The 26,994-nt window shown below is 45.2% G+C and overlaps 1 pseudogene; it reads right to left on the reverse strand.

The window, feature by feature from the left end:
• Positions 1–7: 7 nt before the first annotated feature.
• The window catches only part of LOC125884448 (NLR family CARD domain-containing protein 3-like), a 52,709-nt pseudogene continuing 25,722 nt past the window's right edge, over positions 8–26,994 (reverse strand).

Raw genomic sequence — 26,994 nt, forward strand, 5'->3', positions numbered from 1 at the left:
TTGTCCAGATAGAGAAGTTAGGAGTTTTTGAAATGGAATGATTTATTTTCTGAGCCCACTAGATGGCGCTCTTGCTTTAAAGAAAACAGCTCAAGGACAGACAGTCCAGTGTACCTGTAACCCTTTGTTGAACAGAGAGCGCCATCTAGTGGGCTCAGAAGATAAAGACAAAGCTTCATGAGGCTTCATTTGCTCATCACTACTTGTCGCCTACTTTACTTGAGTATTTCCATTTTCTGATACTTTATAGGCCACTTTTTATTCCACTACATCTCAGAGGGAAATACTGGACTTTTTACTCCACTATATTTATTTGATAACTTCAGTTACTTTGTAGATTCTTAATACAAAATACCATCAACTAATAAATGATGTTATTATAGATTAAACTACGCAGCAGTTTATAAAGTCATTAAAATGAGCTCCATCTTTACCAGCTGCAACATTAAAGTGATGAACACATGAATGCATCAATAATTATAATCCATAATATAAATGGACCATTCTGCATAATGAGCACTTTAACTTTTGGTACTTTAAGTGTATTTTGATGCTGATACTTTTGTACTTTTACCAAGCAGTAACACTTTGAATAAAGAACCAGTGATGGAGTATTTTTAAAGTAAAGATCTGAACACTTTCACCACTGGAAATATGTAAGAGTGTTCTGATGTCAAAATGTGGGTTCACCATCATGAAACCAAAAATGTAAATGCAGTGAAAATATTCTAAACATAGTGTAAACTGATTTTGATTTCTTGAGGTGGCTTAAAAACATTTTGTCTCCATTGATTTATTGTGTCAACACACTGGTGTCTGCTGCAGTCAGTTACAGAATATAATGACTCATATGAAATAACCTGAACACACAGAAGAATAAAGAAGATGTTTACAGAAATATAATCTGACTCTGATGAGAATGATTCAATGCACATGCAGACTTGTGCATTCTGACATCAACCTCTGAGATACAGGAGAACAAGAAAATGAACATCAGTTCTCCATCTTTCCACAGTGTGGCAGTCTCACAGAGCCAGCTCTATCTCCACAGCGCTGTGTCAGCACCAGAGAAAGGTCTGCAATCATCCATTATGTTTCTGATATATATATATGGGAGGAAAACACTCTGGATTGTTTTTGTTTCTTTAAACCAATCACAGTCGTCCTGGGCGGAGCTAAGCCCAGGATGCATATTATTAGATCATTCTGCTGTTGACAGTTTTTCTTTGGGGACATCATTTGCAGTTGAAAATAAATACAAGTATATGTTATCATAATACTCAGCATATCGCAAAACGTTTAAAATGGCAATAATATTACGTATTGATAATATCATAACGTGGGGCCTCCGATCCTTATTAACGGTCGTATGTCACTGTGTGATTCAACTTTCAGAATCAGAAATACTTTATTGATCCCCGAGGAGAAAGTGTGATTCGTTACAGCCACTCTGATGTAAAGACTAAAGAATTATCAGTAAAAATAGGAGTATGAAATAGAAGCATGTGAATATAAAGTAATACAATTCAATAAAATAGAACAATGTTTAACACTAGTACTTAAGATAGTAAGAATAAAATATCTTCAGTGTGCTGAGTCTGTGAGTGTGTAAAAATATACAGATATGTGCACTGTGCTACATTACACTGTATAAACTACTGTTACATTCAGAAATATAAAATATGTATTGTGCTATAACGGTTACTACAATATATACATCCACAGAATAAAGACAAGAATAAGAATAAGAGCTGTGGAGGTGAAGCCTGATGATATTCAGCTCTAGAGGAGCTCAGCGGTTAAAACCACAGATGATTTGCTGTATGTGGCTCCAGCAGATCGTCATGACAACAGTAACACAGAAGCTCCTGTGAAGTGGAACCGGTCGGTACATTAGTTAAGTCACGGTGACTGGAGCATGCTGCTACCAGAGTTACAAGATGTGACATATCAACTCTGACTGGCCGAGACCGAAAACAGATCGACATCAGGCATGATAGTCCTGCAAGACGGAGTCGGGGCTTTTCTGAGGTGCGTTCACAAGTTGTTTGATTTGTTGTAGATTTTTAAAACAATTCCCTGAAACAAGAAAGCAGACACGCCTTATTGCACGATCCAAATCTTTGACACAACTCGCCATCTTCAGTGTGTAAGTTGTTAGCTCGCTGGTTGTTGTTGTTTCCTGTAGTGAAGGGGATTTGGAAACACTAACACGCAGATAGTTAAAGGAAGGGAGAATGACGGCTGTAATCAGCGGCCCCATGGCAGGCTGATAGCCACAGTCCACATCCAGAGAGCCAGACTAACAGGGTGGAGACAGGCTCGGACTGGTAATCTGGCAATTCTGGCAAACGCCAAATGAACTGGACCACCAGCAAAGTGGGGAAAAACATTGTAGGGAATAAATGGACCTGCTGGTTTTGGCTGACTTGATGTTGGAACAGCTCATCTGATCAGAGGTTACACGGCTCCAAAGCACACTACCTATTCTGAAAGGCAGGTGCAGTGGTACGGACTGTTGTCATCTCTCCCCACCCCGTTTAAGTGGTTCTGTCCATGTGGTGTCAGAAGTGAAGCAGAAAGAAACAAATGGAATAAAGACAGAAAGAGCAGAGCTGAGTCTAAAATATAAATGAAATTGTTAAAGGAGAAAACTGCAAAAGGTGGAACGTCCAGATGAAAAATGCCAGGGCCGAATTTTGTTCCCAGTCCGACCCCATGTTGTCATTAAGAGTAAAAATCTGCAGTCAGATTCAGGTGACGTCCAGGTGGAGGGTGGAGGAGGTGGTTGTTGAGTGCAGAGCAGGAGGAGTGGAGGAGTTTCAGTGGAGGAGGACAGAGCAGTCATTGACACACTGATGATGACACTGTCAGATCCAGAGGAACACACAGCGATGATGGTGGACTTCACATTGTGTCTGACAGTGGAGCTGATCTCAGAGCAGTTCAGGCTGCAGCACTGAGAGTCATCTTCACCTGTGATTCCTGTCAGTCACTGCTGGATGAAGCTCTCCTCTCCAATCTACCTCCCAGTAACATGGTCCAGTCAGAGTCTCCCTCTGGATCATCAGGACACAGCTGATCCTCTCAACACGTTCACCGTCCTTTTTTATCAAACTGCAGATGGCTTCCATCTGATGAGAGAAGAAGACAAGAGAAGTTATAAACCAGCTGTCAGTCAGTGATGCAGCACATCCAGTATAAAGACCAGTAGGGACTTCCTGTTCAGAGCAGAGTGGAGCGGCTGTGTAGCATAGTCGGCTTCCTTCCAGCTCTCATGTTAACGTGTTGGAGTGAACACACTGAGCTGGAAGCTCACAGACCTGTAGAGACTTTGGGCATCAAGTCTGTTTACTCTGCAGATTTCACTCAAGTACACAGTGTAAATAAACTGCTGAGAGTCCTGAACGCATCATGGCTGCACAAACAGAGGGATTCACTTAGGGTGATCATATTTTGATTTCAAAAAGAGGACACTGCCAGCCACTACATAGCCAACTTAAATGATACTGTAGCTTACTCAAAGATGCCTTATCATTTTAATATATTTAAAATTTATATTTATGGATAGAAAATTCAGTAATATAACAAAATAATGTCTCTCAAAGACAGAAATTCAGATAGGCCCCAATAGGGACACATACACACAGTGGAGTGTGGCGATCCAAGCCCGACGGTACCCGACAGGTCAGCCGGGTTTGGTCAAAAATGTAGCTATAAATTGTATTCGTGCTCGGGTCGGATTTGGTCAGCTTTCAGTGAAAATGTAGTGTAAAACTAAATAAAATCCTATTGTCTTTCCTGTTTATTGCTTGGGCACTGTTATTTACGTGACAACACCTGAACATAACACACAGACACACAGTGGCTGTTTGTTTCTACCTCTCGCCTTGCTGGAAGTCTCGGACCTCCAGCCGCCCGCCTCCGCCTTGATTAAACGCTGAAAATAAAATAAAAGAGGGAGACAGGTTTTTCCTATTTTATCTTATTTTGTTTTATTTCTCCCTCTCCTCTCGCTGGAAGCGTCGGACCTCCCGCCTCCCGCCTCCCGCTCCCGTCTCAAACACGGAGGTCTCCCTCTCCGCTGAGCACGCCCGGCCTGTAAATAGCCTGTAACCATAACAACTGTGTGACACAAACTCAGTGCTTTGGTCATTAAATAATGTCGGGCTCAGTTCGGATTCGGCAGAAATATGCTGCCCGTGCCGCACTCTAACACACACACAAACCCAAACACACGGAAAACCGGATATTATCATCAGTTTATAAAAAAAAAACCCAGACGCCCCGGATGCCCCGGACGGGACATGAAAAGTGGACATTCAGTCTGTTAGAACAAATGACTGAATGAAGAACAAATACAAACATCCTTCATTGTAACACTATAGGCTATAACAGACACACACACACACACACATACACACACACACACACAGAAACAGGAAAGCATAACAGGTCCCCTGTTATCAAGGTCAGATTTGATGGTGTGACAGTTTGATGAAGGAGGACAGCTGTCTCTATACATGTTGTGATGCTGTCAGCTGTAATCCAGCTTCACTTCCTGTAGACATGAACACAACAACAGTCGTCTTCACATCAACTTAAACGCATGGGGCTCTAGTTTCCCAGCGCAGCGCAGGTGGCGCAGGGTGGCGAGCTAGAGCTAGTTTCGAGCAGTGCAACCTGTATGTGGCGCAGGCGCGCTCAGTTTGGTAGTTTGGCAGACCAAGGTGCGCTGAGATGGGTGTGGCGGTGCAGCAGGGGGAGGTGTCGACAGATCCAGCTTGGCGGCTTGGCGGTTGACAGTTTCGTGCCAAAAGGCTTCCCTGAAGGTCCGCTAAAAGCTCGCCAACTGAAACCACGTCTACTGTCAGCGCAGGCGGAGCGCAACCGGTGTAAGCCGAAGTTTGGCTGACTGGCGGACAGTGCGCACACGTCACCAAAACCTCACAGGCAGGTTTCCAGAATATCAGGCACATTAATAATGCAATAAATACCCAAAAAAAAAACACTATTCAATGCAACTATCTGCAGTCAGCACATAAATGTATCTCTATATCGACTGTCCCGTCACATCTGATGTCAGATCAAAGGGGATTGGCACCGTTGCACGTTTGGCACGTGTAATGGAAACCCAACCTGATTTGATTAACACAGCTGCAAAATAATGAGTTCACATCCCTCTCAGCCAACCACAAACAGCCACTGCATCAGATAGGGAGTATATATTCAGCATCTGTCATCTTAGAAAAGTCAAAAGAAAAGAAACAGAGTGAGACTGCGAGAGAGAAAGAGAGAGCGCACGCGCGCACGGGAGAAACGCAACACTGATTTACAATTGTGGTGACCTCCTCCCAGGCTACCTTTGCATCATCAGCCCGTGGAGGTCTGCTCGCAGTTCTGTATATTCAGACACTGCGAGCTTGGACCTCCCGGACCAAAACATCAATTTCCTCCTGAGAGAAGTTTGGCCGTCTGATGCTGCTGCTCTCTTCTGCCATGGCAAATTGAGTAAACTCTCATTACGCCGTCGCACGGCGCATTTAAGGGCAAGGAGAGGGGCTCATTTGAGTTCACATTACATGAAAGCACAGGGGACAGTATAGAGAAAGTCCCCAGGTTTCATATATTTTTAAAAAATAAAGTGAAACCAGCCCCGAACCTAATGGTGGGAGAATTTGGGGATTTCCAGGCCTAGGTCATGTTTGGACAAGGGCCCAAGGGGCCTGCCACCAATAGATTTGGACCAGATGGAAAAGGACTAAAAAGAAAAAGAGCTGCCACCAGTAGGTTTGGGCTTAGGTGGGAAGGATTAAAGGAAAAGGGTGGAGATTCTCTCGAATCTTCACCAGCATAAAAGGAAGAGCAGAGAGTGAAACTTCAGTCTTGCTCTGGAGCCTGACTCATAGAGTTGTATGTGTTGATGCTTGTGAATACATTAAACTCGACTGCACCAGATTCTTCTGACTTCTGATTCTTTGACTCTAGTGTTTCTCTAAGTGTCAGCCAACTGAACCTAAGATACTAAATCAACTCAGAGGACAATCTGCAGGAGAAGTAGAAGACGAGGTCGGGAGCCATCTGGCCCACTTCCAGGCACCGATTTTCACTTCTACAAGTGGCGAGCCAGCCAGGAGAGAGGGGAAGTCAGAACTGGAGACCGGAGCAGTGGGCTGCACGCCAGACATACAGGTGGCCACCAAAATATGGTAAGCAGAGCTTTTTTCTGCCTAAACCAGGTGTGTCTGGGGTGCAGTGCTGGGGCCACCCAGGTCAAAGGTATTTGGCAAATTTCCCTCCTCTAAAGAACCTAATTGTGGTGTGCTGATTGATTAAGGAACTAATTAAGGGCATTATTGAGATACAACTGACATCACTGGAGACGGTCGAGTCTGGTGCAATAAGTGTGATCTTGGAGCGGAAAGAGTGTATGTGTGTGTGTTAAATGTATGGTAACCAAGGTAAGAAGAGATAGTTAGAGTATTTAAAGTATTAAGAAGACAAACAAAAATAAGAAGTGCACAAGTGTAGAAGAAACCTGTAAGAGTTATACAGGGAAGAGAAAAAGAACCGGTAAAAGAGGAAAGAAACAGAGTAAATAAAGAGAAAAGAGATAAGTGAAGCATATCCGTGGTTATCGCTGCCTATCTTGCTGGCACCCCTTTAAGCCTGTAGAGGCGGGGGTGTTGTGTCAGACGGCAGGTCCGCGCAGGCGGAATGCCAAATAAATAGAAGAGAAAATAAAGAGCTAAGTACATGAGAGCATATCTGCGGATACCGCTGTCGACCTTGCCAATATTCCATTCCAACAAGGGCAGGAGTGGTGTGTAGGGAGGACAGGACTGAACGGGCAGAATGCCAAAGAGTTAAACAATAAAAGAGAACAGTCAGCAGATCGATCAGTGTATAAAGTTGTAACATACCTAAGTGTAACATATAAAGATTGTTGTAAATACAGTAAAGTGTGAAATAAAGATGTGAACAGTAGTTGTAAATACAGTAAAGTGATGAATAAAAAGTAAATGTAAAAAGACTGATAAATTACTAGACGACTGACCTAACAGACATAAGGAGGGGGTGAGGCATACAAACAGTAGAAAAGACCTAACCAATAAATCAAGCACATAAGCTTCACCATTGTAATAAACTTCAATGAGGTGAGATCAGACAGAAAGGAAAAAGGGAGTACCTAAAATAGATGGAAGTGGGAGACGATAGTGGAGATGAGGTCATAGAAGAACACTACAGTACAGAGGGTCCTGTAGAGTACAGAGGGATACGCACACACTTTTGGTTGGAAAGAACCTACGTAGATAACTGAAGGGGCTGAGCATTGGCAGGACGAGCAAGAAATTAAACAGAAGCTCTGGCAAATCACTAAATTCATCAACTTGAAAAGAGTAAAAGAAGAGTTTCCAGGTGCCCCGTGGGAAAAGATTTTGCGCAGACTGTGGGTCCCTTACTCACTAAATCCTCTATTGCAGAGCTTGTGTGATAATTATAAGAACAGACCAGTAGCTTCACTTCCTCTGCACCATATAAGTATACGAGGCCAAGAGGAGTGAGATACGCTCCACGGCTGCAGATTGTTGTCGTGCCCAGAAAAGTTGAGTGGGAAACAGGTAAATTTGGGTGTTTAACCCAGGTTCCCCAAGGGACAGGTCACACAAATTAGAGTACAACCCATATAGAGAAAAGAAATATAAAACTGCCATAACAGTAGGGAAAATCATAGTACTAATACGTACAAAAGAAACAGACGAACAGCCAGAGATCCCAAGAATTAGCGAAGCCAAACAAGGCTTCATGGGAGCCAACCAGGGAAAGATGGAAAAAGGGGTCTTAACCCCAGTGGAGGTAGTAATGCAGCAACACCCAAGTCGAGTGAAACGCATTAAATGATGTGTGAGCAAATGGCACAAAAGAACATCAGGAAAAAATCGTTGGCCTATGGAAGGTACTTTCAATCGAGCATGCTGTGATGAAGTAGAGTCAGAATTAAGACACATTGAAGCTAAAGACATCAAAGCCAGCTATAAGATAAAGAACAAAAGAGCTAAGGAGAGGGAAGTGCTAGGATGGTTCAGACAAGCAGGAGGAAGAAGACAGATGGTGCAGCTGGAGGAAAAGAAAAAAGAACACCAGGATCAGGAAGAAGTGACACCTACAGCTCCCGTGATGCCTACAGCACCACCCCTACCCACACCACCACCGCCCCCATACCCACAGGAGCCAACACAGCCAACAATAGGACAATATCCACTAAGAGATGCAAAAGCCATGGAGATGGAGGGTCGATTACAAGGGAAATTCACAGCGACCTTAACTAAAAATACTAAGCAAGAGGTGAAGAAAAAGAAACAGCAGGAACCACGGAAAAAGCTACCACTGGAAACAGCGCTTCCCTCAGAGACGGACAGTACTGACGGATTGTCGGATGATGACGGGGACACAGAAGCCACTGACTTTGAATTATACACCAAGGCACATAAGGGCAAAAAGGGAAGAGATGCTGAGCAACCAACCTGGAAATGACAGATCTCGCCAGTGTGGAAGACTCTCCCCCCAGGGAGAGGCGATTGCACAAAAGGAATGAGAAGCCGAGGCGGGAGGACGGATACGAGTCCCTCCATTCAAGCTACGCGAGCCTTCCTATGAAAAAGTCTTCTCACCATTCAAGCTGCTCGAGCCTCCTCTTTGGGGAATCCAGGTCCCCCACGGCAGTATCACGGAGGAATGAGGAGGAGCCAGTGTCACAATCCAGACCCCTGAGTGCCCTGATGGAACAACAGTTGCAAGAATGGTTGGAATGAGGCGGAGCGCCTTCAAAGGCGCCAGGACAAAGAGCGTCAACAGGTGGCCGCCATCGACCCCACATCTCACCCAGGTCAGAAAATGAAAAATGAATCATCCAATGGGTGCGGGGGTCCCGAGGAAGGTGCCCCAAGGGGAGCTTCACCGGGGGGTACTCAAGACATACAGCTACTTCAGCAGTTGGAAGGGGTGGCTCGAAGAGCTGAAGATAGAGTACAGCGCATGGCTCAGGAATTGGAGAAATTAAAAGAGCAGCTGGAGGAGGATGGAGCCTCCCAGCAGAGACAGAGGGAACCCCAAGTTAGCCCCACAACAGAGCATATCACTCTGACACTCCAAGGCACTATGGAGACCGATAGAGCACAGTCAGAGGAAGCACAGGCCACTGACAAAGGACAGAAAACAGACAGAAGAAGCTAAAACCAAGTTGGCATGACACTAAGAAACGGGAAAACAGTAGGTGATCAACTGATGGACCTGTCAGATGAAGAGAGAGAAGGTTCCATGTGCCCCATTATAACAAAAACTGGTGGAAGAAAGCAGTACGAGCCCTGGCCCTTCATGGACATGATAGGCCTGACAGAGCGTCTACCAGTGCTCACAGATGGAGCTGATAAATGGATCATGGCTTTAGAAGAAACCACAGCTGGTATACAGTTGGCTGTAGGAGATATTAAAGCTATACTCACCTATGTGGCAGGAAAACAAACCACCAAGGAGATATTCACGGAAGCTCACTTAGGAACAGCCATTGGAACCAATGTACACGATGGGGTGAGTTTTGGAGACTACTGTTCCCGGGTGTGGCAGCAACTGAGAGCACACTACCCAGCAAAGAGAGACCCATCCAAGGTGGAAGGAGAGACCATGGGGGAGGATGAGTGTCCCTCAAGTTCCTACACAGCTTCCAGAAAAGGTGGAAGGAAGAAACAGGGGAAGCATGGAATGCTAATAAAACGATGAGCCTGTTCAAAATGATGGTTAAAAAAGCCATGCCGGGGGATGTACAGCGACGCCTGGAAGGTGTGGTAGGACCGATGAAGATGGATTGGCCACTGTTTTCAGAACACTATCCATCATGTGGAGCTCTACAGAAAAGATAAAAAGAAAATGGAAGAGGATAGCAAACAGCTAGCCAACAAGCTGACGCAGCTGCAGCTGGGAGAGCTAAGTAAGCTGGTCAAAAAGGAAAAAGAGAAAGAAAAAACTAAAGTTCAGGCCCCCATGGTAATGGCAAACCAAACAGCTCCCCAGGCCGTCCAGCCCCAAGTGCCTCTGCAACCACAGACCCAAACACAGCAGGAAATGACAATTCTGCCAATACCACGCATCACCATTACTATTACCAGCAGCAGGCACCAAGAGGCGGAGGCAACCAGCGGCCCCCAAGGGGGCGGGGCCGAGGTGGACCCAGAGGAGATACAACGTTTCGAGGAGGCTGGAAGGGAGGCCAAACAACATACCAGGAAACCAGCACGTGTTCCAGCAAACCGCGCCCAACCAGTAACCAGGCCCGCCAGACATGGGTACAGGTTATCCAGGAGCCAACCCAGCTCCACCTGATAACCTGTGCTGGGGGTGTGGTCAACCAGGCCATATACGGGCCCACTGCCCTAGTAATCCATGGGACGGTCCAGCACAAAACTGGCCCAACACGGAGCAGGGACGCCCCTGGTAGGGGTGCCCGAAGAAGCCTGAGGGGGAACTAATGTCACCAGCAATATCACTGCAGTCACAACATGAACCAATCATACCTGTTGTCATCCACGACCATGAATACCCTTTCATGGTGGACACAGGAGCTACATATTCATGCATTGGAAAAGAAGGTTCTAGGTTCCCCCTCTCCACATCATCTATAAAGACAATAGGCTTCTCTGGGAAATCACAAGTCATACCACTGACGGAACCCGTTCCAATGCTAATTGCAGGCAAAGTTATATGCGCGCCCTTGCTATATTCAGCTCATACCCCAGTAAACCTATTAGGGAGAGACATTCTATGCCCATTAAAAGCAAAAATCATGTGCAGCCAAGATGGACTGTATTTGGATTTCCCGGACGAACCCCCACAGAACATGATGCCACAGCTTCCCTGGGCAAAACGCAAAAACAACAAGCACTTGCCTACTGGCTCCAGCTGACACCAGAAGAGTCACACCTCAAACAGGCATGGACTGAATGGGAGGTGTGGATTCGACTTCACTATGACACAGCACATACCCCCACTCTGCCACTGCATTGCACGCTCATGTATGACAAAGATCTGACTCATGTAGATTACCAAGAATGTTGGGATGTTCCCTCTCTCCCTCCCTCTGTTGTCTGGGTGGTTTCAGGTACCTAATTCCACGCCGCGCATCACATTGTTAGTGGCAGAAGGTTATGAGTCTCATCATCTTGGTCCTATGGTCAAGCGTGCTCTGCAGGTGCAAGAGTGGGTACCCAAAAAGAACAAGTACATTCACATCTCAAAAGATAAGCAGTTTATCAGAATCTCAGTCAAGGTAGGTGATGAAGCAGTAGCAGATAAGGTAATGGTAGATGGAAGCACACCCACACACATGGTAGTCGCCGCAGAACATGGTGAAATGCTAAACCAGGTCCCACCCCAGTTGTGGACAGCCCATAGGACCGATGTAGGCTTAATAAAATCAGCCCAACCTGTTCACATTAAGCTAAAGCCACACATCAATCTACCATATCAGAGGCAGTATCCTCTCAAGCAGCATGCGATTGACGGTATCAGGCCAACGATTAAGGGTCTGGTGGAAGCAGGGGTGCTGGTTAAAATCAAAAGCCCTTGCAACACACCCATTTTTCCCATCAGAAAACCAAATTCAACAGACTACCGTTTAGTCCATGATTTGAGGGCAGTTAATGCAGTGGTAGATGGCGAAGTACCACTCGTTCCAGACCCACACACGTTGCTATCGAACATTCCACCAGACACCCAATGGTATACAGTGATCGATTTGTGTTCAGCCTTTATCAGTGTACCACTACATCCAGATTCTCAATATCTGTTTGCCTTTACGTACGAAAATCAGCAATATACGTACTCGAGGCTTCCACAAGGGTTCTCCGATTCGCCTTCGATATTTAACCGCATGTTGACACAAGATTTAGCAAGTTTAAACATGCCAAGCACAGTTTTGCAGTACATAGACAATCTGTTAATCTGTAGCCCCACAAAAGAACAATGTGAAAAAGACTCCATTGCCGTGCTCACAGCTTTAGCACAAGGAGGGCATAAGGTCAATAAAGATAAGCTGCAATTCTGCCAGCAGTCTGTAGAGTACTTGGGCAGACAGTTGAGTGGGGACAAAAGATGTATTGTACCATCTCAGTTAGAGGCAGTAATCAAGGCCCCTCAACTGCAAACAGTGGGCCAGATGTTATCTTTTCTGGGCATGGCAGGCTACAGCAGGCCGTGGATTTGTGACTATGCCATCAAAACTGCTCCACTCAGGGCTCTGATAAGGGCAGCAGGGCAAACCAATAACGCAGCACAGTTGGTGTGGACAGAGGTAGCAGAAGGAGCGCCCAAGCTCTAAAAGTAGACATGCAATCCGCTCCAGCGTTGGGGACTTCTAACTATGCTAAACCTTTTCATTTATATGTAGCTGAAAGATCAGGCTTTGCTTGTGCTGTGCTCATGCAAGACACACCTACAGGGAAGCAACCTTTAGCATATTACAGTACCAAGCTAGATAACAGAGAAGCTGGGCTGCCGCCCTGTTATCAGGGGCTAGCCGCAGCTGTATTTGCATTTCAGAAGGCATCATCACTGACCATGGGACACCCAGTGACGTTGTATACTTCCCTCCAACTTCATGCGCTACTGACAAGTCCACGATTTGTTTTAACACAAGCCAGATGCACGGGCTATGAGGTGATCCTATCAGCCCCTGAACTCAACATTCAGTGCTGTACTATCATTAACCCTGCCACCAAACTGGTGTTACCAACAGAAGTTACGCCACATGATTGTATTCATGATACAGACAAATTTATGCGTGCTAGAGAAGATCTTTTTTTGATGGGTCATGTTTCCGTGATGCCACTGGTAGCCACGCCGGCTACAGGGTTGTTCAACTCGATAACGATGGCCAGAACTTTGTCACATTGCAATCATGTAAACTCTCTCAGCCATGCTCAGCCCAACTCACAGAAATAAAAGCCCTAACAGCAGCATGTAAATTAGCAGAAGGAAAGTCATTAAATGTATATACAGACTCAGCGTATGCCTATGGCGTTTGTCACGTTCATGCTAACATATGGAAACAATGAGGGTTTTGCAGAGCTGACGGCACTCCTGTCACTCATGGAGATGCCATCCTTGAGCTATTGGAAGTAGTAATGGTAGTGACCATTGCGCAAGGGGGGAGATCCTACGGAAATTGCAAGCAGTATGGTGGTCACCATTCATGGCAGCTACAGTAGACAGAGTACTAAGCAAATGTGAAACTTGCACAAGATACAACATCAGGAAAGTTTTTACAGCCCCTCTGGCACATATACCACCTCCAGACGGACCCTTTAGACACCTCATGCTAGACTACATAGACATGGGAACACAGTCGAGAGCAAGAGGAATGAGGTATATCTTGGTGGTTATATGTAGATACAGTAGATGGGTGGAGGCAAAAGCCACCGCAAGATGAGACCACAGAACAGTTGCCAAATTTTTGTGTCAAGAAGTCTTCCCAAGGTTTGGGATGCCAGATACTATATCATCAGACAATGGGAGCCACTTTGTGTCCAATGTTGTGCGAGAGACACTAAAGCAATTAGGAATTAAACAAAAGTTTGGCTGCGTATACCATCCCCAGTCACAGGGAGCAGTAGAAAGAGCAAATGGTATCTTAAAGGCCAAAATAGCTAAAATAGTGGCAGATAGCGGAGATAAGCTCAATTGGGTGGATGCTTTACCGCTTGCTCTAATGTCAATGCGCTCACAAGCCAGCAGAGTCACGCATCTAACACCGCATGAAATGCTTACGGATTGACCCATGCCAATACCATATTTGAGAGGTCTCTACGAAGGGCCCTCGCTGGAACAGCTGCAAGGTGAAATGTTTGATTACTTACAAAGTCTGACTCGTATCCACAGGGCTGTGTTCCAGCAGGTGAAAGCCACCACTGAGGACAGAGGGGTCGAAATCCCAGAGGACCTTCAAAGAATACTTCCTGGAGAGTGGGTGTACGTCAAGGTGTTCAAAAGGAAGTGGGACCAGCCACAAAGGGAAGGTCCATACAAGGTCATATTAGCCACACCAACTGCCTTGAAAGTAGAAGGTAAGGACGTTTGGTTCCATCTTAACCACTGCTGCAGACCTAACAACCCAGAGAGACCTATACCTCGGCCTAGAGCCAGGCAGAGAGCAGCTCCCCCAGATCCACAAGGGGAGGGCGAAGCCGCCCCAAGGGAAGTAGAGGGTCATCCAGAGGGGGAAGGTGATGCCTCCCTGCAGGAACAGGGGACCAGGAGGTCAGCACGCTTGGCGCTCAGACGGGACCGGGGCAGAGTTCGGAGTGACAGCAGTGGGTCGCTGCCAGAGAGGGTGTCATCAGAGAGTACCTCGGAGGGAGGCACCCCGTCCACAGTGGCTGGCGATGAACCTCATGAGTCGTCATCTGATGGCCGCAGGGACGGTGATGAGGGCCCAAGCACAGAAAGAACAGAGAGAGCAGAGGGAGCAGAGGCAGAAGGAAGAGAAGGAGAAGAGAGCAGCAGCTCAGAAAGCAGCAGCCCAGAAAGCAGCAGCTCAGGAACAGGCGAGGCAAGAGACACAGAGGGGTCAGACGCAGACACAGGCAACGCAGACAGAGGAGACACAGGCTCCAGAGAGGGACCAGCCCCTCGGTAGACCAGACCAGGGAAGGCCTGAAGGCTCAGATAATACTGGGGGAGGAGTTAGATTAGGTATAATAGCGGCAGTATTACTAACCCTATTGCTCATCCTGGCAGGAGTGAAACAAAGTGAAGGAGCAGAGCAAGGTGGACAGAGCCAGGAGCAAGTAGGCAAGTGTGCAGTGGCACTAGGGACCATAGCCGCAAAGCAGGGCAAGATACCATACAGAGAGATAGTACTTAATTAACCTATTATAAATCGCATACTTACAACGATATATTGGTGGAGGGTCCAGGAAACATTAGGTTGCATGGCCAGTCCATAGGACCACGCTGTAGTGCAGAAGGTAGGGTGACAGCAAGAGTTAGGTGTGACACCAGAGGTTGCACCGACATAGACACAGGGCGCAGCATACCTATAAAGGTAGCCCGCCAGTGGCTCCAGTTGGATCCAGTGCCCCAGAGAAAATCAAGGGATGTGAGGGAACGGAGAGTAGAGGTAATAAGAACAACTACTTGGAAGTCCAATTAATTCTATCAATGGCTAGAATACTCCGCTAAACAAGTCACCAATAGCTCATGTATAGCATGTATAGCACAGGAAGAGGGGCTTACCCAGGGTCAGGCCTCTCCCAGACATAGAGGAATGCGCACGCACATTTTTCTGTTTTACACAGTGTACCATGTGGATGGCAGCAGGGAGAGGGAAGCACACTAATAACACTGCAATTTGTCCTGTAAGTCCTAAAGGCGCCCCTGAACCAATCAAACAGGAGTATCAAGTGTCTCCAGTAGTGCATTTGGCACGAGATACTGTATTCCCATTTTGTATAGCACAAGGAGATGGGATAGAAAGCGTGCTAGACAATTCCACCTCCCTCAACACCTCCAAAGAGGCAGAGGAGCTGATCCAGTGCAGGTATGAAAATATCACGAATGACGGAGTTCCTACATCCTGCAGGCGGAAAAGATATGTAATACCACTGAAGAAGCCAAAATTCAGTGTGAACAGGTAATCAGCGGTGCTTCAAAGAATTCAACTATATGGTCAGGCAATTGTACAAATGCCGCTTGGGTAGGGATTGGTGATCTTAGTAACGGCACAGAGCTATTGGCAGACATATTTTGGATGTGTGAGAGCGATCGCCAGGTACAAGCTGTACTACCAGCAAATTTGACAGGAATCTGTGCCCCAGTAATGCTAACGGGACAAATTATGATAATAAGTCTAAACAACAGTCTAAATAACAGTACTTCACACAGGTCTCGTAGATCGACTGACACTCAAACACACCTCTGGAAGGAGGATGGTAACATATACATTACATATGATCAGGTACCGTACGGGATGCCGAGGGGCATCAGGCTATATCAGAGGACTGGATATCGTGGGCCAGAGGATGGGGTTCCGTGCCCCTTGGTGGATACTTTGTGAACGCTCAGTACATAGAACGCCGCTGGGTAAATTATTTGTGGTATAATCAGCAAAGATTTGTAAACTGGACCATAGAAGCTTTACAAGGAGTAAGTGAGCAACTGCATGCCACATCCTTGATGACGGTGCAAAACAGGCTCATTATCGAGACGATGCTTGCTCAAGACCAAGGGGCCTGTGATGTGATAGGAGAAGATTGTTGCACTGTCATCCCCATGCACACAGGGGAGGATGGCAACTTAACCCGAGCCTTAGACAACATACGTACATTAAGAGACCAACATGTGCAGCACTCAAATTGGAACACTAGGATTTCCTCAATTTGGGATTGGCTAGCAAAACTATCCCCTGGGAAGATTTTACGAATGATAGGAGTGCTGTTGGGACTTATTGTGTTGACCCTTCTTATAGTAGCTTGTTGTGTTATTCCCTTAGAGCGGTTAGTGTTCAGAAAGGCCATGGAAACCCACATGGGACAGTTTGTCATAATAGACCAAGGTCTACGACCCACCGAAGGTGCAGAGCCATATGAAGACATGAGTGGCTCTCAGGGAAAGGTTCCAAAGGATCAAGACCAGATCACAGGGCGTTATGTCAGAAACCAATATGAGATAATGCCACGAGGCATGGCATAGAATTAAGTGCTGAAGGGAGAGGTAGACAAACCAAAAGGTGAAGTGCATCAAAGACGTCCTTTACAACCTTAAGATAGGTGCAGAATATGGCTGAGAACTGGAGAACCCCATATCCATACCAGCAGAACCCGGGGGGCCACCCTGGGTTCCAGTGCCAACAGCAGGGGCCAAATGTGCCAAACCAGCCTCCTCCGCCATATCCACAATCTCCACCTCCACTGTTCCACCCAGGGTTACCCTGTCCGATGGCCAGCTGTCCTGCACCGGCCTCTACCCCCAGCGGAGGCGCTCCCCAGATGATGCTGTAGCAGCTCTACGCTCAACCCCAGCCATCAATTCAGCCACCAACCCAACCTCCCACCAATTCCCTGCTCTGCTACATATTGCAAGAGATCCCGGACCCGGTCGAAGCCCCCAGTCAGAGTGGGGCCCACCAAGAGGTGCCCAACCCAATCACCAGTAACACTAATCCGGATGGCAAAGTCCAGGCGGGTCCCAGCCGAGAAGGAAGCCAGGGGGATGTGAATCCAGGCCTGCAGTGTTCCCAGTACCTGGTGCAAACCACATTAAAGGTTCAGACAACCACCACAGCACAGGCACCACCTAAAAAAAGAAACCTTAAGGACAGTGCCCGCACTAGGTTGCTGTCATTGCACTCCCCTGATCCATCGTCATCGTCAGAGGATGATATTGGACCATTGCCATCCTACTCACCTACCAGCCCACCGCCTATAATGCAACTCACACAGGCATACCAGGAATCCCACAGTGAGGGTCACCTGTCAGTACAGGCCCTATCACAAGAAACACATGAGGTCTTGGAACAGGAGTACGGGGTGTGTCCAGAATACGTGGAAAGTCGTCTCTGGAGCCTGCCTGATGGAGTGCCAACTATGAAAAGGCATTTGGACTTGGAAAAAGAACTGCGCACCCAGCTCCATCCTGTTCCCGCAGGCCCATTCCGCCGACTTGTGCGCAGTTACCCCCAAATACTGCGGAAGAGACTCCGCAGAATCCACTTTGCCTCCTACAAAATCAGAAAGGTTGAAAACAAACGGCTGCAGAGGGAACACATGCGGCTAACTGAACAGGAGACACGTGACCTGCGTAACCAAGTCCTGGAGCTGACCCAGGCTAGGGATGCCTTACAACAACAACTGGTCAGATATCAAGCCTTACAACAGGAGGTTGGAATGCTGAGGGACCAGGTGGCGTTCTATCGGCGCCTGAGGATGGTGGGCACATCTGCTTATGTGTCTGATGGACAACAACCAGACAGTAATACTGGCTAAGAGTGACATGTATTTTGTCAACTGTGACCAATATATAAGAAGGCCATTATAAAATAATCATGCATGCAATCATGCAAATCATTATTGCATAATGCTCACGCAGTGTGATTAGTTAGCAGAAGGCACACTGGAGTTGGTTTATGTGTGATATTTACTGATCATAGCTAAGTGGTATGGGACTATGTAGCCCCAAAGGGGGGAATGTAGTGTAAGATTTAATCTTTAATCAGGTAAAGGTGTTATACTGCATAAGTTGATTAAGAGTAAAAGTTCATATAACAATGTTTTATGTATAAGTTCCTATAAAACTGTTTGTTATGCATTTATGTGTGATTAAACAATGTTATACAAGTCTATGTATTCAGAACACAAGGTTATGTATTCACACTGAAGAGCACACATATACCACACCATGTACTGTTTAATAATAACACACACTCTAAAAGTTCACATTGCATGAAAGCACAGGGGACAGTATAGAGAAAGTCCCCAGGTTTCATATATTTTTAAAAAATAAAGTGAAACCAGCCCCGAACCTAATGGTGGGAGAATTTGGGGATTTCCAGGCCTAGGTCATGTTTGGACAAGGGCCCAAGGGGCCTACCACCAATAGATTTGGACCAGATGGAAAAGGGCTAAAAAGAAAAAGAGCTGCCACCAGTAGGTTTGGGCTTAGGTGGGAAGGATTAAAGGAAAAGGTTGGAGATTCTCTCGAATCTTCACCAGCATAAAAGGAAGAGCGCAGAGAGTGAAACTTCAGTCTTGCTCCAGAGCCTGACTCATAGAGTTGTATGTGTTGATGCTTGTGAACGCATTAAACTCGATTGCACCAGATTCTCTTTGACTCTAGTGTTTCTCTAAGTGTCAGCCAACTGAACCTAAGATACTAAATCAACTCAGAGGACAATCTGCAGGAGAAGTAGAAGACGAGGTCGGGAGCCATCTGGCCCACTTCAAGGCACCGATTTTCGCTTCTACACTGTGCCAGAGTGCACGGTGTGCCAAACTTGCAAAATCTGCCTGGCCACACCCAGTTGGCAAAGCGCAGGTGCGCTGCGCCCCCGCCTCGCCCGGTTTGCAAAACTAGAGCCCATGATCTCAACAAGCTTCTCTCTGATCTGATTGGCTGACTGTTCTCTCTGTCTGTCTCTCTGTCCTCTCCTGAAGACTGTCACCATTCCCCTCTTTGAGCCACTGAGAAGGTCTGAGGTTTACAGGAAGTACTGGATCTTTGCTCTGATACTAACTGTGTTTAATATAATACTGCTGAAACCAGCATGGACCCACTCCAACCCTCTACTGACCTCAGAGTCTCCAGTTTACAGTGTGGACTCTCCTTCTGATCACACAGCAGCTTCACATCTGAATTCTGCAGGTTGTTGTAGCTCAGGTCCAGCTCTCTCAGATGGGAGGGGTTGGACTTCAGAGCTGAGGCCAATGAAACACAGCTGATCTCTGACAAACTGCAGTAACTCAGTCTGAATGAAGAATAAATGATGTAGATAAAAATCATTAATAATACAATCCGATGTGTTCAGGTGTTAAATGTGTAGCTCAACATTACTATGTCCTGATCAATGAGCTTTGCCCTAAACTGAGTAGAGTGACTTTGTCATTGTGTTATTGTGCTGATCCCAACAGGATGCAGGTTAAAGACTGGAAAATACAAAAGTGAAAAACAGCTCTCATAAATGTCATTGACAACGTGCTGCTACTTCAATAAAGATGTAGTGACTTCACCTCTTAAACTCTGCCAGCTCCACCAGTGGCTCCATCATCACTAACTCATGTTGTGCAGCCAAACACAAATCACTTATTTAAAGAATCATCAGGGTAAATTTAAGTTGAAATCGAGTGTTTAAAGCAGGGCTGTTCAATTACAAATTCAACTGGGCCGGATTTTAAACCAGAAAATGTTGATGGGCCAGACATTTTCAGTCCACAGGTAGGCTGTCTCAGATACATTTTAAGATAAGTGACAAACTAAGTTAAACAGACTACATACACACAGCTTTCATTTTACTTTGTCTTTAACTATTTGCTATTGGTCCCACTAGTGTGATGTGCTTGTGTAAACCATGATTGTAAACCACAGCGGTGAATGAGGGACAGAGCAGATTGAAATATGGCTTTCTACATGCTGAACACGTGTATTGATAAAGCACTGGCTTTTTACTGCTGAAGGTTTTATTGCACTGTATTTATAGTAATAAGCGTACTGGTTGTCAGCTAACAGATGACAACAATGTCAAATAACGGATGAGGATCTCAGATATCTGAGTGTTTTCATTTCATCACTCTTGATTTGAATAACTTATTTATCACAACATGATCATTTACAACACATTATTGGTGTGGAAGGATGTGAGAAAACACTTAGATATCCCATCTGTCATTTCTGTTGAGTCTCCCCTAACGTTTAACCTTGATGTCCTGGTGCAGATCAGGAGTATTGGTTTGACGGGGTGGTCTCTCTCTCTCTCTCTCTCTCTCTCTCTATCCTTTGCTAACACTCATGTCCTGTTACGCATCTCACTAACTCTGCTCTACTGCATGTCACTAACTCGGCTTCTCCTCTGGAGCCTTTGTGCTCCACTGTCTTGCAGGTCACCTCGTATCGCAGCGGTGCCTGGATGGTGTGACGTGTGTGGTTGTGCTGCTGCCGTGGTCCTGCCTGATGCCTCCTGCTGCTGCTGTTATCATTAGTCATACTTCTACTGTTATTATACACATATGATTATTGTCACATACATATACTATCATATATTAATATATACCTACAACATATTGTATCACAATAGCTGTAATTATTATTGCAATATTATTACTTAAATGAATGTTGTTGTAAGCTATTATCATTACTGTCTCTGTCTCTCTTTCTGTCTCATTGTGTCATACGGATTACTGTTCATTTTTCATGTTGATCTGTTCTGTACATCTGTTGCACGTCTGTCCGTCCTGGAAGAGGGATCCCTCCTCAGTTGCTCTTCCTGAGGTTTCTACCATTTTTTGTTTTTCCTTATCCGCTGTGAGGGTTGGTTGGTGGGTTGGTGGGTGGGTGGGTGGGTGGGTTGGTTGGTTGGGTGGCTGGTTGAGAGGGCTTATTTCTGTATGAGTCTATACACTGTTTTGAAGGAAGATCCTGCAGAGTTTATCTTTAAGGTTTTAGCTCCACATTGCTCTGCCACAGTCAATGGATTAAACCACTGAACAAGACAAATAGACTTCATTGTGGATCAGTATAACATCAACCTGATGTCTGCAGTTTAGTGTCAACACAACTTTCACATCATAATAATCTCAGCACAGGAGTAAAAAATGGTGTCTGACCTCAGAGTCTCCAGTTTACAGTGTGGACTCTCCAGAAAACCACACAGCTGCTTCACTCCTGAATCCTGCAGGTCGTTGTCACTCAGGTCCAGCTCTCTCAGATGGGAGGGGTTGGACTTCAGAGCGGAGGCCAGTGAAACACAGCTAATCTGTGACAACCAGCATCCCTCCAGTCTGAATGAAGAATAAATGATGTAGATAAAAACCATGAACAATACAATCAGATGTGTTCAGGTGTTTAATGTGTAGCTCAACATTACTATGTCCTGATCAATGAGCTTTGCCCTAAACTGAGTAGAGTGACTTTGTCATTGTGTTATTGTGGATCATCATGATGTCAGCCTTCTACAGACATCATCCAAATGTCACCACAACATTCATTCACCTATTCACATCAACACAGATTAACAACATGCTGCTGATCTCAGTCAAGTCTGTATTTAGAGGATCAATATCAAATCAGACATGTTGGACTAAAACACTGTTCATTCATTAATTTCTTACATGACCTTCATACTGTATTTGTATATGGAATAAAAAGGAGAGGGACACATTTGTTCAAGTTTGTTCAACAGCCACATGCACATTAAAAGAGTTATTGGTGGCAGTAAATATTCCTCCTGTCCATACTGAGTGTGAAGTGGTCTCTTCTTAACTCAGCTACACTGTAAGAAATGTCTTCATAAGTTCAGATGAAACTAATATGAAGCTTCAGCAGTCTGAGTTATCCAAATCAAGAGGGTGTGGACCAAAGTTACAGACTGTTTAGCACCAAACTCCCTCTTTGAGTCACTGTTCCTCCTCTGCAGCTCAACAAGAAAAACACTGTCAAACACTAAATACTGACTGTAACTCAGACGTCTGAAGCCTCATATTAGTTTAAACTGAACTTTTACACAGAACAAGACTGTGGATTTTGTCCTCCATCTGGTAACACTGGAGTCAGGTTATAAAGGGACTGCTTCACAGACAGTATGGACAGAAGGAATGATTACAGACATCAACTACAAAGTGCACTCAGTAGAGTGCAGACCTCTGCCAGGCGACTGCATTACAGCTGTGACTCTAGACAACAACACATGCTGCTCAGCTGCGACCGATGGAGTTGTCAGTGCACATAAACAAGGTAAATAACATCAATAAAATATTTGCTTTCTTTCAGGGGGGTGGGGGATCCCACTGATAGAGGAAACGCTTGATAGCAACTGGGATTGTTCCACAGCACAACAGTCAACACATGGATGCATAGGGAAACAGGAGCCAGTGAATGCTTGTCATTTAGAAATGAGATCACATAGACGTATGAATCCACATCATTAATGGTGCAGTCCTAATGGGCGTGTGAGTGTGAAAGAATATCAACCTGTCCTTAAAGTCCAAGATGTTTCCAGTGCAGACTATTTATTTGCTTATTGTTGCAGTCTAAAGGTCTGTGACTTCAAATGATTATGTGACGTTAACATGAAAACAAAGAAACCTCAGAACCTCAGGAATCTTAAATTCTGTTTGGATAAATCTCAAAATTGATGGTGTCTAAATGTTCGAAATCATCATTTCTCTGCCTTTCATAACCAACTGTTCAGCCATTTGGAAAGACACAACATTTCTGAAAACACTGAAAGCTTTATAACCTCAGTCAAGGATTTATATTATATATATCCAAAAACAAACAAACAAACACCTACATAAGCAAGTGAACTGACCTCAGAGTCTCCAGTCTACAGTTTGGACTCTCCAGTCCAGCACACAGCTTCTTCACTGCTGAATCCTGCAGGCTGATGTTTCCACTCAGGTCCAGCTCTCTCAGATGGGAGGGGTTGGACTTCAGAGCTGAGGCCACGACTTCACAGTCAGTCTCTGAGAGTCCCCATGAAGTAAATCTGACATGACACATATATTACAAAATCTGTTATTGTCAAAGAGACACTTTATATTTACTTTATGGATCTGATGATAAAACAGTTTGAAATATCCTGTTTTGATGGACTGAAAATAGTTAAGAATAAAAAAAGAACACAAAGAATTCAAACTAATTAAAAGCTGATTCATGACCAGAATTACTGCCTCGTGGTCGTATGCTTCACCAGTCAAGTTACACTTACAGTTTACATCCATGTCTGTCCAGACTCATGTGTGTCCTTGACAGTAGACAATGATTCAAATATGGATGTTGCTGCAAAGAAGCTACTTATTCTAAAACACAGACGCTTCACACACATCTTCAACCCGACAGCACAGAAGATCTATACAATCAGCATAGTTTCAAGATCAGTGTCACCAACTCAGTCTCTGACCAAATGTCTCCCCTTCTGTTCCTGAGATATGACATTAAATAATGACCAGAAACATGTTTCCACAAAACATGATGATGTCACAGTGAAGGTGACCTTTGACCTTTAGGGTATAAAATCTCATCACTTCATTATTTTATCCTGTTAGACATTAGTGTGAAGTTGTGTCATAATTAGTGAATGAATTCTTGAGTTATGGCCAAAAACATATTCTGTGAGGTCACAGTGATCTTGACCTTTGACCACCAAAATCTAATCAGTTCATCCAACTGGACGTTTGTGCCAAATGTAAAGAATTTCTCTCAAGGTGTTCTTGAGATGTCATGGACAGACTGACAACCCAAAAACATGATGCCTCTGGCCACGACTGTCGCCGGCGCCGAGGCATGAAAAAAGAGACAGCAACAACCGGATAAAAGCAGTTTTTAGGACTTTAGAATTCTCCTTTGGCAAATGATACAGATCTTATTTTACATTTTTTAGCATATTGGTGAATAAACTCAGGTATTATCTGCATGTCTGATTCTATAAAACACCTTACAGAACCTTCTTATGGAGTAATAACTTTACTGCTTTCACTCAGAACCATCAAATACTGCCATACTGTGATGAAATGCTGCTGTGATTAAACCTCAACAACAACCTCTGAAGTCCATCATTTGTTTTATCAGGTTCACCTCCATCACACAAAGGTGAAAAACTGTCAAATATTAAATGATTATAAATAAATAGAAGAACTGTGTTGATGAACTCAACAGCTATAAACACAACCAACTGAAACATCTACATGTTTTGCACTCACAGCATTTGAAACAGCTCAAGAACATCTGTGACAAAATACAACAGACACATCATTTGAACATTTTATGAATAATAAGAATTTCACAGTGTGTATATTTGAAGAATTAAACTACTAATCTACAATGATTTATGATGTTAATCACATCTGGACTTACCGAGCCTTTCTGCAGTTCCTCACAGCTGGAATCAGTCTCCATCGTCCCTCATCTGATGTGTTGTATTTCTCCACGTCCAACTCATCCAGAACCTCCTCTGACATCTGCAGCATGTAGGCCAGAGCTGAGCAGTGGATCTCTGAGAGTTCCTTCTCTGATCTGTTCTCTGACTTCAGGAACTCTTGGATCTCCTGATGTACTGAGAGGTCGTTCATCTCCAGCAGACAGTGGAAGATGTTGATGCTTCTGTCAGGAGAGATATTGTACATGTTCATCTTCTTCAGGTTGTTGATGGCTCTCTGGATGATTCCTGGACTGTTGTCTGTCCGACCCAAAAGGCCTCCTAACAGTCTCTGGTTGGACTCCAGAGAGAGGCCATGAAGGAAGCAGACAAACAGATCCAGGTGACCATTTTTACTTTGGAGAGATTTCTCCATGGCTCTCTTTAAGAAGACATCCAGGGATCTGTAATTATCCTCGTCTGTCCCCAGGAAGTCCTCCAGTACCTTTGTGTTCCTGTTGGTGAAACAGTGGAACAGGTAGACTGCAGCCAGAAACTCCTGAACGCTCAGATGAACGAAGCAGTAGACGGTTTTCTGGAAGATCACAGACTCTCTTTTGAAGATCTCTGTACAAACTCCTGAGTACACCGAGGCCTCTGTGACATCAAGACCACAGCGCTCCAGGTCTTCTTGGTAGAACATGATGTCTCCTTTCTCCAGATGTTCAAACGCCAGCCTCCCCAGCTTCAGAAGAACGTCCCCGTCAGCCTCCGTCAGCTCCTGTGGACTGGTCTCATGTCCCTCATCATACTTGTGCTTCTTCCTCTTTGTCTGAACCAGCAGGAAGTGTGAGTACAGGTCAGTCAGGGTCTTGGGCAGCTCTCCTCTCTGCTCTGTAGTCAACATGTGATCCAGAACTGTAGCAGTGATCCAGCAGAAGACTGGGATTAGACACATGATGTGGAGGCTCCTGGATGTCTTCATGTGTGAGATGATTCTGCTGGACCGCTCTTCATCACTGACTCTCCTCCTGAAGTACTCCTCCTTCTGGGCGTCAGTGAAGCCTCGTACTTCTGTTACCCTGTCAACACATGCAGGAGGGATCTGATTGGCTGCTGCAGGTCGGGAAGTTATCCAGACCAGAGCCGAGGGAAGCAGCTTCCCCTCCATGAGGTTTGTCAACAGCATGTTGACTGATGACTTCTGTGTGACATCAGTCACAACCTCACTGTTGTGGAAATCCAGAGCCAGTCTGCTTTCATCCAGGCCGTCAAAGATGAACAGAACTTTACAGACAGCGAGCTCCTCTGCTGTGACCTTCTGTAATGTTGGATGGAAAACACGGAGCAGAGTGAGAAGACTGAACTTCTCATCTCTGATCAAGTTCAGCTCCCTGAACGAAAGCAGAATCACCACACTGACATCTTGGTTTTCCAAACCCTCGGCCCAGTCCAGAGTGAACTTTTGCACTGTGAAGGTTTTTCCAACGCCAGCGACGCCATTGGTCAGAACCACTCTGATGTGTTTCTGTTGCTCAGGTAAGGCTTTAAAGATGTGCTGACACTTGATTGGAGTTTCATGGAGGGTCTTCATCTTAGAAGCTCTCTCAAGCTGCTTCACCTCATGTTGGGTATTAACCTCTTCACTCTGTCCCTCTGTGATGTAGAGCTCAGTGTAGATCCTGTTGAGGAGGGTTCCACTTCCTGTTTCATCACTTCCTTCAGTCACACGTTCACATCTGCTCCTCACACTGATCTTATGTTCATCTAAAACCTCCTGCAGACCACTGTCTGCTGAAAGAGAAGGAAACATGAGAGACTAAAGAAATAAATCTAAAATCTTAAGATTATATTGTTGATTGACATTAAAACAATTAACATGAAAAAATGAAGGTTTTATACATTAGTTTGATAAAATCTTTCATGTCTACACTTTACAACACAAATAAACCAAGAAGAATCCTGTTTTCAGACATGATGACATCAGCACACAGATGTACAGTCTTACTTTGTACAGTGCTGGTCTGACTGGCTGTCTGCAGTCCAGCTCTTGTTCTGGATCTTTTCCACACTGGGGACAGGAGGAGTCTCCTGATGAAGCAGACTGGTCCCAGTATGAGCTGATGCACTGTCTGCAGAACCAGTGTCCACAGCTGGTAGAGACTGGATCCTTCAGGACGTCCTGACACAAATTACAGCAGGACGGCTGCTCCTCCACAGAAACATGACTCCTCTTCTTCCCTCTGTGGAGATGAACACATTATTTAGATCTCGTCCTGCAAACTGTGCTGAAAATTAGTTGCTTTATTCACACACTCAGTCACAGGCACTTCAAATATCTCATGGTGGAGCTTCATGAAAACCTCCTGAGTAATGTTGTGCTC

The sequence above is a fragment of the Epinephelus fuscoguttatus genome, linkage group LG23, assembly GCF_011397635.1.
Source record: "Epinephelus fuscoguttatus linkage group LG23, E.fuscoguttatus.final_Chr_v1".
Classification (NCBI taxonomy): domain Eukaryota; kingdom Metazoa; phylum Chordata; class Actinopteri; order Perciformes; family Serranidae; genus Epinephelus; species Epinephelus fuscoguttatus.